This window comes from Myotis nattereri, assembly GCF_964212035.1.
Source record: "Myotis nattereri genome assembly, chromosome: X".
Lineage (NCBI taxonomy): Eukaryota > Metazoa > Chordata > Mammalia > Chiroptera > Vespertilionidae > Myotis > Myotis nattereri.
Genome location: NC_138078.1, coordinates 40,838,643 through 40,853,907, shown reverse-complemented (window position 1 = coordinate 40,853,907; position 15,265 = coordinate 40,838,643). Strand labels below are relative to the sequence as shown.

The window sequence follows — 15,265 nt, the reverse complement described above, 5'->3', positions numbered from 1 at the left end:
TCTTTCTCTTGCTGCTTTTAAGATTCTCTCTTTATCTTTTGCTCTTGGCATTTTAATTATGATGTGTCTTGGTGTGGTCCTCTTTGGATTCCTTTTGTTTGGGGTTCTCTGCGCTTCCTGGACTTGTAAGTCCATTTCTTTCACCAGGTGGGGGAAGTTTTCTGTCATTATTTCTTCAAAAAGGTTTTCAATATCTTGCCCTCTCTCTCCTTCTGGTACCCCTATAATTCTGATGTTGGTACGCTTGAAGTTGTCCCAGAGGTTCCTTACACTATCTTCATATTTTTTGAATCTCTTTTCTTTTTTCTTTTTCGGTTGGGTATTTTTTGTTTCTTTGCATTTCAAATCTTTGACTTGATTCTTGGGATCCTCTTGTCTGCTGTTGGAGCTCTGTAAAGTATTCTTTATTTCAGTCAGTGTATGCATAATTTCTAATTGGTCCTTTTTCATGACCTCCATGGTCTCACCATACTCCTTGAGGGATTCATTAAATTTATCGGCGGTTTCCATAAAATTCTTGACAAACCTTATAAACGTGGCCTTGAACTCTATATCCAGTCGTCTGGCCTCCTCCGTTTCTGCCAATTGTGACCTGTTTCTTTGTCTCCGCATTTTGGCTGCTTCCCTGTGTTGATAGAGTGGCCTGCGCGCCAGGTGTCCTGTAGGGCCCAGTGGCTCAGCCTCCCCAGTTACCTGGGGTGGACACTCTTGGTGCACTCTTGGTGCCTCGCTTGTTGTAGGATCACTGGGAGGAATTGACCTCCAGGCCAATTGGCTGTGGGAAGCAGCTGTGTCTGAAGTGGGAGAATGGTCCCCCTCTGACCACTGGGTACAGTGGCTCCTGGATCTAAGGAGATGCTAATTCAGCCCCTGCCTGAGGCCTCACAGCAGGAGCTACGAAGAGGCTCAGCTGTGAAGCAATGCAAGCCGCTGCGGGGCCTTGGGCCTTCTCTTGGAAGTTCCGGGTCTTGCTGGCCCGGCTGCAGTTAGGCAATTATCAGGTTGCAAAGTTCTGGGGCATTCACATGCAAAAGCCTCTGCCGCAGCCCGGGTGGGGCGGGGTCTCAGGGAGTCAAAGGGCCTAGAAAGAAGCAATGGCTGATTCTCCGCGCCCGGAGTGGCGCGTCTCAGTGTCCCGGCAATGGCTGCAAGCACCTCCGAGGGAAATCTGCCCCCAAGTTCACCCGCTGCCACCTGAGAGAGCAGCCTGTCCCTGTATGAGACCTGGGTCCCCAGAGACTTCCCAGAACCGGAGATCAGAGCAGTCGGGAGCTTGTGATTCAAAAAGACAGCCGCGTCCTCAGGTGCCACCCCCTTTCCGCACGCAAGAGCCGCCGCCGTACCTCTGCACTCAGCCTCCGCAGCTCCTCTGGCTCTCAGCGTGCTTTTCTTTTCTTCTAGTTGTAGAAATTACACTCAGCCAGCCTTCCTGTTGTTCTGGACGATGTTTGCTCCATCCTTTGGGCTAATTTTCAATTGTTGTGTGGAGCGACTATTTCCCGGTGTTTATCTATGCCGCCATCTTAGTTTCTCGGTTAGAGAATTTTTATCACAGGATAATTTGCTTACTCTGCCACATAATGCTACTATAGGCCAAGTTACTGATTGTGATCTCCCAAACATGTATCTATGAGGTTTTTTATTCCTGGGCACTCACCAGAGAAACTTGTCTTCCTTTTTGACCTACAATTTCATCAGAGTAAAAAAAAAATACTGCGCAGACAATGTTTCCCAGTGGTTGAGCACTGACCTATGAACCATGAGGTCATGGTTCCATTCCTGGTCAGGGCACCTGCCGGGGTTGCAGGATCAATCCACAATAGGGGGAGTGCAGGAGGTAGCTGATCGATGATTCTCTCTCATCATTGATGTTCCTATCTCTCACTCTGCCTTCTCTCTGAAATCAATAAAAATATATTAAAAATAAAAGTACTCTGCAGCAGAGTTTCAGCTGAACAGTCCACCTCTGCCTCTTTGCCTTACCCCTACACCTAGGACCCACTTACTCAAGCCAGCAGGGATCCACCAGACAAGCAAACATGGGCTTTCTGTATGCTCTGGATACCTAAAATTCTACTTTTTTGTCACCTGCCATATTGTACAACCTACAAATCTTATTTGGGTCTGTCTTGATTTATTGGTGACTGCAAATGTTCCCAATTCTGGGGCTATTTTCAATTTCAAATCCCTCCTGGAAATCATACCATACAAACCATATACTTCCCTTCTCTTTAATCATCCCCCGCCCCCCGCCCACCATCTACCACATCCATCAATCAGGCTTGTCCAGCCAAGACTAAGGACCTTGATAAAGCTGTCTTTGTGTTTCTTGTTCCTTCTTCCTCTGGTAACTGCTCTGAGAAATGAAGTGGTCCTTGTTAATGAAAATAATGGGGCTGAGTAATAAAATGGCCAGACCACTAGAGAAATGGCCTTGGATTCTTCAGACCCCCAGGGCAACTGTTCTTGCTCCATAGTTCTAGTTTCTCTGAGTAGTAGACTTTCTCCAGGACATGACTGTCACTAGAAATCCAGGGAGGATTGGTACATTTATATTCTCTATTTCATGAGCTTTTAATCCCATGGGATGCCAGAGTGAAAAGGGGGCTTTTTAGAAATCACAAAGCCTAGCTGGTCTGGTTCCCCTTATTTTACACAGTCACAGAAATAATAAGTGGAAGAGTCAAAATTCAAACCTAAGGCATCAGCTCCAAACCCCATACTCTTAAGCATTCTGCTTTCCTGCCATTCAGAGTCTGGAAGGACCTGGAAGATTATTTAGCCCTGCCCATGTCTGACAGATGATTCTACCAACCATCTGGACTAGCCTGGCAGATACAGAAAAGGGCAGGATTTTTCTGGAAATGGCAGCAACTGGGTCCTGCTGATCCCAGTAAAGTTCTCAACCACAGCCCATGTGTGGAGGAGCAGCAACATATTCTGTGTGATGGAACAATACTGAATTGGATACTCTAGGACAGCCGTGGGCAAACTACGGCCCGCGGGCCGGATCCGGACCGTTTGAAATGAATAAAACTAAAAAAAAAAAAAAAGACCGTACCCTTTTATGTAATGATGTTTACTTTGAATTTATATTAGTTCACACAAACACTCCATCCATGCTTTTGTTCCGGCCCTCCGGTCCAGTTTAAGAACCCATTGTGGCCCTCGAGTCAAAAAGTTTGCCCACCCCTGCTCTAGGATGACTGCTGTTAATCTGAATCTTTCTGCCTACTTCATGCTTTGCATGGTGGAATTTGCAGTGCTAACTGCTCTCCCTGAGCGGGGAGGTCTCCTCTGAAGGATGTCACAGGTAGGGATCCATACACAGTTAGTTTTAGATATATTGTCCTTTGGAAGCATAGTTTTAAGAAAATGGAAGAGACACTTCCAGTTATCTACACTCTTCAGAAACTGTGTAAATGCGTAGATCATAGATGACACAAGTTTCTTTGGATTGCAGAGAAATAAAGTGAAGTAGAAAACAAGAAAAAGAGACAGCCTGCAGAAGGGGAAAGGGAAGAAGGAGATTGCTTTGGTGGATATCTGGAGATCCATTGTTAAGAATTGCGCCCCCCGCTCCCCCACTCCATAGTTACCTGTATGTTTTACCTTCATCAGCAACTGGCACTCCCAGAAAGGATTTTCAGCCCTGATTAAAGGTCAAGAAAGAATCTGCCTGACCTTGTCCTGTGATTAACAAGAGAGAACATTTTGATCCAGTGACTCCTTCAGAAGGATACACTTTTCTGTTCCTGATGCATTGACAACCCAGGCCTGGCTTTTCCTCTTGGCAAATGTTGGCATAAATGTGTAGAAATGAGTTTGCCTCAACACCAGTAGCTCTAGAGTTTGAGGTATTATTTTCCAGAGTTTTGAAAGGAATGTACCTGGTACGAGATCCAAGTGAAAATGACTTTAAGGAGAAGTGGCTGTGCGGGGTGCAGGAAAAAAACTTGGTTTGAGGTTTCTTTGTTGCCTCATTTTTTTTCCAGTTCTAAACCACATGTATCTGGGGGAGTTATAAATACTTTAGTCTCAGTTTTTTTCTAGATTTATTCTTTTCAAAGGATCAACGCAAGTTAAGTATTGTTAGAGACAGTGCTGACATTTAACCACAATGCACTGGTTCAGCCCTTTTGGTTGGCTACTGGTTAGGAAAAAATGCTACAGTGGTTAGGAGCACAGGCTTTGGAACCAACTGCCTAGGTTAAATCATAGTGCTACCATTTACTAAGTGTATTCTTAGGTGACTTAACCTCTTTTTGTCTGTTTTATCATTGTTTTAAATGAGGATAATAGTAGTACTTATTGGTACTTGTGTATCTCTTGATGATAGATAGCCTTACGTGAATGCTATTCACTCTTGTTAGTGTTCTGGCCATCAAAGGACAAGGATTCTTTCTATCTGTGTCCCAAGTCAACATTTCAAATTTATGTCAAAATTATTCTCTTCCAAGCTACTGGACTATAGCTCCTAACTTTTTCTTTTCTCTTTTTTTAAAAAATATAGTTTTATTATTATTTCAATTATAGTTGACATATAATATATTAGTTTCATGTAGACAACCCAGTGGTTAGACATGTATGTGACATAAATTGATCACACCCATAAATCTAGTACCCGGCTGACACCATATATAACTATTATATTATTGCCTATATTCCCTATGCTGTATTTTACATCTCATGACTATTCTGTTACTATCAATTGCTACTTCTTACCTTTCCTTTCTCACCCATCCACCCAAACCCACTCTTATCTGGCAACCATCAAAATGTTCTCTGTATCTTTGAGTATGTTCCTGATCTGCTTGTGTGTTTATTTTATTCATTTTTTTATTGTTAAAGAGTATTCCAGATGTTCGCTATCTGCCTGCCTAACCCATGGGAGGTGGGGAAGAGATTGGATCTTGTTCCCAAACCACTCACTTCAATGTTCATCTAAGATTCTGTCTATAGTTTTTTCAGGGGGAAAAAAAAAAGCTCACCACAGTCGTCTGTTGGATATAGCCAACAGTCCTTTATGCCATATTTGAGCTTGGCAGGGTGGTGCCACCAGTATTTGGAGGACGGGGCTAGTGCACTTTTTCTAGCTTGTGCTGTAAGAGTAGAAGTGATGGGCCCTGGGAGATGGTGCCTGAGAGCAGCATGGGACCTCAGAAGTCTACCTTCCAGATCTCCAGAGCTGTGCCACCCATACACTTTCCTTATGGCTTCTGTATGCCCTTAGTCTCCTTCCCTCTATTAGAGTCCTGGGTGAGTGCCCAAGACTGAATACCTGTGTGTTAGTTAAGGAGATTGCTCTGGATTCAAGCAGACTTCCTCCTCTTTCCAATGGACAAAGTCTGCACTTATTTTTGCTGCCAAATGCTATTCAAGCTCTTCTTCCCAGTCCTGGTGTTCTGGATTGGGGGACCCAGAATGGGGTTGAGACCCATTTCCTCCAGAAGGTGCTTTTGCAGCTACAATATTTCTCAAGCTTCATAGCTGCTGTCCCTCAGTGCAAGGACCAGTTCTTCCCGTGTCTCTGTCCTTCTTAGCAGTCTCTGTGTAGCACAATTTTTTCAATCCTTGGTATAGCACTCTTATTCAGGTGTTGTTTTGCTGTTAATTCAGGTTGATTGACCTAAATTTTAGTTGTAACTCTGGTTCAGAGCTGGGAGGAGGTGTTTGTTGCTTTTACCTATTCCACCGCCATCTTGGAACTCTTGTTTATTGATTCCACATATAAATGAAATCATCTGGTATTTGTCATTCTCTGTCTAACATATTTCACTCAGCACAATACCCTCTAGGTCCATTAATTTTTTTGCAGAAGACAAGAGTTAATTTTCAATGGCTGAACCATATTCTTTTTTTATTATTTTAAATGTTATTGGTGTGACATTAGTCTACATGAATATATAGGTTACATGTGTGGATTACTAATTTACAAAATCTGTATATAGGACCATGTGCCCACCACCCAAAGTCAGATCTTCTCCTGTCACCTCATATTAGAACCCTCTTCTTCCCCCACCCCCTCCCTCTGGTAACCACCACACTGCTGTTTGTGTACATGAGTTTCAGTTTTATATTCCACATATGAGTTAAATCATATAGTTCTTAGCTTTCTGTTTGACTTATTTCACTTCACATAATGTTCTCTAGGTCCATCCATGTTGTTGTAAATGACTCTATTTCATCCTTTCTTATGGCCATGTAGTAATCCATTGTGTATATATACCACATCTTCTTTACCCAGTCCTCTATCATAGGGCACTTTGGCTGTTTCCAACTCTTGGCCACCATGAATAATGCTACAATGAACATAGGGGTGCATATATCTTTGCATATAAATGATTTTGAGTCTTTCGGGTATATACCCAGGAGTGGAATTGTTGGGTCACATGGTAGCTCTATTTTTAATTTTTTGAGGAATGGCCAGACTGCTTTCCATAGTGGTTGTACCAGTCTACATTCCCACCAGTAGTGGGAATGTAGGGCTCCCTTTTTTCTACAACCTCTCCAACACTTGTTGTTGCTTGTCTTGTTGATAATGGCCACTCTAACTGGTGTAAGGTGGTATCACATTGTAGTTTTAAAATGCATTTCCCTGATTGCCAGTGAGGTTTAACATCTTTTCATATATCTATTTGTATGTCTTCTTGGGAGAGGTGTTTTTCCAGGTCCTCTGCCCACTTTTTCCATTGGATTGTTCATTTGTTTGGTGTTGAGTTTTATGAGTTCTTTATATATTTTGGAAATTAAACCTTTGTAGGAGCTACTGTTTACAAATATCATCTCCTATCTGTTGGGCTGCCTGTTTGTTTTGTTGTCCACTTTTGCTGTGCAGAAGCTCTTCAGGTTGATAGAGTCCCATTCATTTATTTTTGCCTTTACTTCCCTTGCCTTTGGGGTCAAGTCCATAAAATGTTCTCTACCACCCAGGTCCATAAGTTTGGTACTTATTTGTTTTTCTATGTGACTTATAGTTTTGGGTATTATATCTAAGTCTTTGATCCACTTTGAATTAATTTTTGCACATGGGGACAAACTGAAATCCAGTTACATTAATTTGCATGTGGTTTTCCAAGTTCCATTTATTGAAGAGACTATCCCAATACCATGCTGTTTTGATTATTGTAACTCTGCAGTATATTTTTAAGTCAGGTAGCATGATACCTCCAGCCTTGTTCTTTTTTTTTTTTTTTTTTCAGGATTGCTTTTGCTATTCTGGGTCTTTTGTGGTTCTATACAAATCTGATGCTTTCTGGTTCTATTTCTTTAAAAAATGACATTGTAATTTTGATGGGGATTGCATTAAATCTGTGTATTGCTTTGGGTAAAATGGCTATTTTAACTATATTGATACTTCCAATCCATGAACACGGGATATTTTTCCATTTTGTTGTGTCTTTTTCTATCTCTTTTAATAATGTTTTATAATTTTCAGTATATAGGTCTTTCACGTTCTTTGTTAAGTTTATTCCTAGGTATTTTATTCTTTTGGTTGCGATTGCAAAAGGAATTCTTTTCTCCATTTCTTTTTCTGAAGTTTTGTTGTTGGTATACAGGAAGGCAATGAATTTTTGTACATTGATTTTGTATCCTGCAACTTGACTGTATTTGTTTATTGTATCCAGTAGTTTTTGGTAGAGTTTTTAGGATTTTATATATACAGCATCATGTCATCTGCAAAAAGTGACAGTTTGACTTCTTCCTTCCTATTTGGATGCCTTTTATTTCTTTTCTTTTTTTTTTTTTTTACTATTTTTTAAATTTAGTTTTTCTTTTTTTGTTTTTTTTTCCCCTTTATTGAATAAGATATTACAAATGTGTCCTCATCCCCCCAATCCTGCCCTCACCCTCACCCCCTGTTGTCCACATCCATCACTTATGCTTATATGCATGCACACAAGTCCTTTGGTTGAACTTTCCCCCTCCCCGCACCCTCCCCTGCCTTCCCTCTGAGTTTTGAGCATCTGATCAATGCTTCTCTGTCTCTACATCTGTTTTTGTTCATCAGTTTATGTTGTTCATTATAATCCACAAATGAGTGAGAGCATGTGATATTTATCTTTCTCTGACTGATTTATTTTACCTAGCATAATGCTCTCTAGCTCCATCCATGCTGTTGCAAATGGTAGGAGTTCCTTCCTTTTCACAGCTGCATAGTATTCCATTGTGTAGATGTGCCAAGGTTTTTTAATCCATTCATCTGCTGATGGGCACTTAGGCTGATTCCAAATCTTAGCTATTGTAAATTCTGCTGCTATGAACATAGGGATGCATATATCCTTGCCTTATTACTTTGGCTAGTACTTCCAGGACTATGTTGAATAAGAGGGGTGAGAGAGGACATCCTTGTCTTGTTGCTGATCTTAGGGGAAAAGCTTTCAGTTTTTCTTCATTGAGTATGATATTGGCTGAGGGTTTATACAGGGGTGGGCAAACGTTTTTACTCGAGGGCCACAATGGGTTCTTAAACTGGACCGGAGGGCCGGAACAAAAGCATGGATGGAGTGTTTGTGTGAACTAATATAAATTCAAAGTAAACATCATTACATAAAAGGGTACGGTCTTTTTTTTTTTTTAGTTTTATTCATTTCAAACGGTCCGGATCCGGCCCGCGGGCCGTAGTTTGCCCACGGCTGGTTTATCATATATGGCCTTTATTAAGTTGAGGTACTTTCCTTCTATTCCTATTTTATTGAGTGTTTTAATCATAAGTGGATGTTGTATCTTATCAAATTTTTTTTTCTGCATCTGTTGACAAGATCATAGGATTTTTATTTTTTGTTTTATTAATGTGGTATACTATGTTGATTGATTTATGAATGTTGAACCATCCTTGTGCCCCTGGAATGAATCCTACTTGATCGTGATGTATTATTTTTTGGATGTACTGTTGTATTCGATTAGCTAGCATTTTGATTAGGATTTTTGAATCTGAATTCATCAAGCATATTGGTCTGTAGTTTTCTTTTTTGTGTTATCTTTGCCAGGTTTTGATATTTGGGTTATATTGGCCTTATAGAATGTGTTAGGAAGTATTGCCTCTTCTTCACTTTTTTGGAAGAGTTTGCGCAGACTAGGCTTTAATTCTTCCTTGAACGTTTGGTAGAATTCACTGGTGAAGCCATTTGGTCCTGGACTTTTGTTCTTTGGGAGGTTTTTGATGGTTGTTTCAATTTCCTCACTGCTGATGGGTCTATTTATATTTTGCAGTTCTTCATGATTTAGTCTAGGAAGGTTATATATTTCTAGGAACTTATCCATTTCTTTTAGATTATTGAATTTGGTGACATAAAGGCTTTCATAATATTCTAGTATGATCCTTTGTATATCTGTGATGTCTGTGGTGATTTCTCCTCTCTCATTTCTGATTTGGTTTATATGGGTCTTTTCCCTTTTTTCCTTAGTGAGTCTAGCCAGGGGTTTGTCCATTTTATTAATCTTTTCAAAAAACCAGCTCTTTGTTTTATTAATTTTTCTACAATCTTTTTGTTCTCTATTTCATTTAATTCTTCTCTGATTTTTATTATTTCCTTTCTTCTGGTAACTTTGGGCTGCTTTTTTTCTTCTTTCTCTAGTCTTTTTAGGTGTGATGTTAGGTTGTTTACTTGGAACTTCTCTTGTTTCCTGAGATAGGCCTGTAGTGATATAAACTTCCCTCTTATTACAGCTTTTGCTACATCCCAGAGGTTTTGATATGTTGTGTTATCATTCTCATTTCTCTATATATATCTTTTGATCTCATCTTTTATTTTTTCTTTGACCTAGTCATCTTTTAGTAGTATGTTGTTTAATCTCCACGTATTTGTAGGTGTTTTTTTTTACCTCCTTTTGCAGTTGATTTCTAATTTCATGGCATCGTGGTCAGAAAATATACTGGGAATAATTTCAATCTTTTTGAATTTGTTGATGCTTGTTCTGTGACCCAACATATGGTCTATCCTTGAGAATGTTCCATGTGAACTGGAGAAGAATGTATAGTCTGATGTTCTGGGATTAAATGTCCTGTAAATGTCGATTATATTCATTTGGTCTCGTGTTTCATTTAAAGCTAATTTTTTTAAATTTTTTATTGATATTTTTTGTTTGGTTGATCTCTAGAGCTGTCAATGGAGTATTAAGGTCTCCAACTATAATTGTGTTTTGATCTGTTTCTCCCTTTAGTTCTGTGAATAGCCGCTTAATATATTTTGGTGCTCCCTGGTTGGGCGCATATATATTAAGAAGTGATATGTTTTCTTGATGTAGTGTTCCCTTTATCATTATAAAGTGTCTATATTTGTCTCTTGTTATCTTGAGATTTATTTTATCAGATATAAGTATGGCTACACCTGCTTTTTTTGGATGTTATTTGCTTGGAGAATCATTTTCCATCCATTTACTTTGAATCTACCTTTGTCTCTGCTGTTTAGATGTATCTCTTGTAGGCAGCATATGTTTGGGGTTTTTTTTTTTTTTTTCATCCACTCTGCTACTCTGTGTCTCTTTACTGGTGAATTTATCCCATTTGCTTTAGGGTAATTATTGATGTATGAGGATTTCCTATAGCCATTTTATCTTTTGTTTTCTGGTAACTCTGTGCCTCCATTGGTTCTTTTCCTTTATGCTTCTATCTGTTGTTTTTGTTTGGTGGTATTCCATACATCTTTCCTCTGTTTATTTTTTTTAAGCTATATGTCTTGTTTGGGGAATTTCTGTGTGTGATTGCCATTAGTTTTATAAAAAGTGAAGTTGCATATATACAATAGTTTTTTTTCTTCTTTTGAGTACATCTGATCTTCATCTTCATTTGCCTGTCCATACCTGTCCCTCTTCCCCTTGTATGTTTTTATTGTCACACATTATCCCTGTTCATGCTGCGAATTTTTAGCAATCCTACTGGTAGTATTATGACCTTATGTTCTTTGTTTCAGGTAGAATAACTCCCTTGAGTATTTCCTGCAATGGAGATTTCTAGTAATAAAATCCTTCAGTTTCTGTATGTCTGGGAATGCTCTTATTTCTCCTTCATATTTAAAGGATAATTTTGCTGGATATAATATGTGTGGCTGGTAAGTTCTCTCATTCAGGTGTTTGAATATTTGATTCCACTCTCTTCTGGCTTGTAGAGGTTCTGCTGAGAAGCCGGGTGAAATTCTGATGGGTTTTCCTTTGTAGGTCACTTCCTTCTTTTCCCTGGATGCTTTGAGGATTTTTTCTTTGTCACTAATTTTTGACAGCTTCATTACCAAGTGCCTTGGAGAGGGCCTCTTTGGATTGAGGTAACTAGGTGTTTTGTTTGCTTCTTGGATTTGAGGATCTAGTTCTTTCCATAAGTTTGGGAAGTTCTCATCCACTATTTGTTTTAATAGATTTTGCATTCCATACTCTCTCTCTTCCTCCTCTACTATACCTATGATTTTGATGTGTTTTTTTTAATGGAGTCAGAAAGGTCTTGTAGGGCTATTTCATATTTCTGTATTCTCAGGTCTTTCTCTTCTTCTCTCAGGATAATTTCTTGATTCTTATCTTCAATGTCACTAGTTCTTTCCTCTAACTCAGTGGTTCTCAACCTTCTGGCCCTTTAAATACAGCTCTTCATGTTGTGACACAACCATAAAATTATTTTTGTTGCTACTTCATAACTGTAATGTTGCTACTGTTATGAATCGTAATGTAAATATCTGATACGCAGGATGGTCTTAGGCGACCCCTGTGAAAGGGTCATTCGACCGCCAAAGGGGTCGCGACCCACAGGTTGAGAACCGCTGCTAACTGGTTGGTTCTATTTTCTATGCTCATCAGTTCACTCTTAATTTCTTTAATTGCCTGCTTCATTTCCAGGATTTCGTTTTTTGACAATTCAATTTCTTTGGAGAAATACTCGTTTTGTTCATTGATTTGTTTTCTGAGTGTGCTGAATTGCCTGTCAGTATTTTCTCGTATCTCATTGAGTATTTTCAGAACTGCAATCTTGAAATCTCTGTCATTCAACTCGCATAATTCCATGTGTTCCAGCCTGTATTCTGGGGATTTTTTATTTTCTTTCTGGTCATTGCTGTTGTGGTTGTTCATGGTGTTTGTTGTTTTCCCATTTATCTCTGAGGAGCTCTATCTACTCTGTTCCAGTAGATGGCGCTGAATTGCAAGACACCCCCCTCCCCCCCCCCCACCCCACCCCCCCACCCCCGTGGCCTCACAGTTTTGAGCCTCTGCAGCTTCCATAGGGCTGTACTGCTTCTGCTGCTTGGGGGTGAGGTTTGTTTTTCCCTCGTAGTTATGGCGGTTCCTTACCTCCGAGGGTCCAGCCCAAGCACCCCTCCTGGGGTTCAGTCACAGAGGGAAACTGTGTTTCTACTGCAACAGCTATTGGCCTACAGACAATACACTCCTGGAAACAATCCAAGGGCAACAGGAGGTGAGACCTGAGAGTCTAATCAGTGTCAGGGCTCTGCAATCTACTTTCTTTGCCTGAAAGCCAGAAGCCAAGCCCAGCTATGGGAAGCTACTCTGTAAGGAGAGTGACTGCTGACTCACAGCTTACGCATGCGACTCAGATCCCATTCACAACATGCCCGCACGGGTCAGACAGTCTCTCTGTTTGTGTGCGTGACCACACAATGCTGCCACTCCAGTGGCTATTCCGACAGCCAGCCACTTGTTGGGTTAGCTCTGTTGGTCCATACGGCTGGCTGAGGAAACTGCCGGTAACTGCTGCTGTCAGTTCCCAGCTGCACTGTGGACACGCTGCTGTGCTGTAGCTGTGTTTGGCTTCCCTCCTTTCTCTCATCTCCCTACTTATTCCAAGGAGCCCACCTTAGTTGTTCCAGTGTTCAGGTCTCTCGGGTGTGCATCTGTGTTGAGCAGAGACTTCTTTGTTGAATTATAGGCGGTTATATTGTTGAAAAGTTAGGGGGAGAAGATCAACGCGCCCTTCCCCTGCCATTCCTTTAATGTCACTCCTGAGCCATATTCTATTGTGTATATGCAACATTTATTCTTTATCCATTTATCAATGGATGGACACTTAGGTTGCTTCCATATTTTGGCTATTGTAAATAATACTGAAATGAATGTATATATGTCAGCTAAAATTTGTTAAAAATAACTGTGGCCCAGCCGGTATGGCTCAGCAGTTGCACATGGACCCAGGAACTAAGAGGTTGCTGGTTTGATCCCTGGTCAGGACACATGCCTGGGTTATGGGGTTGATTTCCAGTAGGGGGCGTGCAGGAGGTAACTGATCAATGATGCTCCTCTCTATCATTGATGTTTCTATCGATCCCTCTCCCTTCCTCTCTATAAAAATCAATAAAAACATATTAAAAAATAAAAATGAATAAATAAAAATAACTGAATAAATAACATAAGTAATCTGTTAATTTAATTATAAGCAAATCTTGGTAAAAGCATCTTAAAATTAACAGGATGTTAATTTTCACATGACATATGGACCACCCGAGGCTCAGGTAACAAGGGCCATCCAAGGCTTGTGCTGCTGGCAGTGGCAACAGCAGAGGTGTGATAGGACGTTGCCTTCTCCTGATGGCCAAGTTGCCTCCTGCCCCTGAAGGCTCCCGGACTGTGAGAGGGGGCAGGCCGGGCTGAGGGACCCCCCCTTCAGTGCATGAATTTTCATGTACCAGGCCTCTAGTAGTATTACATATGTCTCCTTTTTCCCCCATTGACCTCTCCCTGGCCACCCCCACCCCCAAGCTCATGCCCTCATGACCCTAGTGTCTGTGTCCATTGGTTATGCTTATATGCATGCATACAAGTCCTTTGGTTGCTCTCTTATTCCCCCTACTCCTTTGCCTTCCCTCTGAAGTTTGATGGTCAGTTTGATGCTTCTCTGTCTCTGGATCTATTTTTGTTCATCAGTTTATGTTGTTCATTATATTCCACAAATGAGTGAGATCATGTAATATTTGTCTTTCTCCAACTGGCTTATTTCATTTAGCATAATGCTCTCCATGTCCATCCATACTGTTGTGAATAGTAAGAGTTCTTTCTTTTTTACAGCATCATAGTATTCCATTGTGTAAATGTTACACCATTTTTAGTCCACTCATCGGCTGATAGGCACTTAGGCTGTTTCCAAATCTTAGCTATTGTAAATTGTGCTGCTATGAACATAGGGGTGCATATATCCTTTCTGATTGGTATTTCTGATTTCTTGGGATATATTCCGAGAAGTGGGATTACTGTGTCGAATGGCAGTTATATTTTTAATTTTTTTAGGAAACTCCATACTGTTTTCCACATTTGTTGCACCAGTCTGCATTCCCACCAGCAGTGCACGAGGGTTCCTTTTTATCCACATGCTCGCCAGCACTTGTTGTTTGTTGATTTGCTGATGATAGCCATTTTGACAGATGTGAGATGGTACCTCATTGTCATTTTGATTTGCATCTTTTGGATGATTAGTGACTTTGAGCATTTTTTCATATGTCTCCTCGCATCTCCATAGTAGCTCTTATTCATAATAGCCAGAAATTGGAAACAACCTAAATACTCATGAACAGATGAATAGCTAAACAAAATGTGATCATATCCAAACAATGGAATATTGTTTGGAAATATAAAGGAATGAACTATTGATGTATGCTATGACAGGCATGTGTCTCAAACTCATTACTCTGAGTAACAGAGCCAGACATGAAAGAGTATATACTATGTAATTAAATTTATTTTAAAATTGTAGAAAATTTAAACTGATCTCTAGTGAAAGAAAGCAGATTATAGGTTGCCTGGGGGGCAGGGATGGAGAGACAGATTACAAAGGGGCACTAGGAAGTTTTAGGGATGATGGATATATGAATTATTTTCATTGAAGTCATAGTTTCATGTGTGTATATATGTGTTAAAACTGATAAAATTTGTGCTGTTTTTAAATTTTAATTATATTCAATCAAATTATATTTAATTACCATACCATCTTAAATATTTCTTTCTTTCTCATGCAATGGTGCATTGTCTAGTGTTCTGCTGAATTAGGCTGGTTCTGCTGTGTTTCACTTGAGCCTGTGGTGTCTAGGTCTGTTCCAGTTGTCTCTCATTCCCCTTGGAACAGTAGCCTATCTAAGTTCAGGTTTGTTATAATGATGGCAGAAAAAGAAGAGATTGAACAAGAACATGAAATGTTTACTAAAACTCCAGACTGAAACCAGTGCTCTATAATCTCAACCCAAATTCAATTGCCTAAAATCAACTATATATCAATAAAATCAGATATGGATGTAGGTACTCAATGAGTGTGTATTTGGCCAAATCAATCACCAAGCCT

General features: G+C 40.2%; 1 protein-coding gene across 1 annotated transcript in view; it reads left to right on the top strand.

The window, feature by feature from the left end:
* LOC308510763 (vascular endothelial growth factor receptor kdr-like) overlaps window positions 1–15,265 on the top strand; it is a 435,828-nt gene that overhangs the window by 72,964 nt on the left and 347,599 nt on the right. The gene's annotated exons all lie outside the window — the stretch shown is intronic.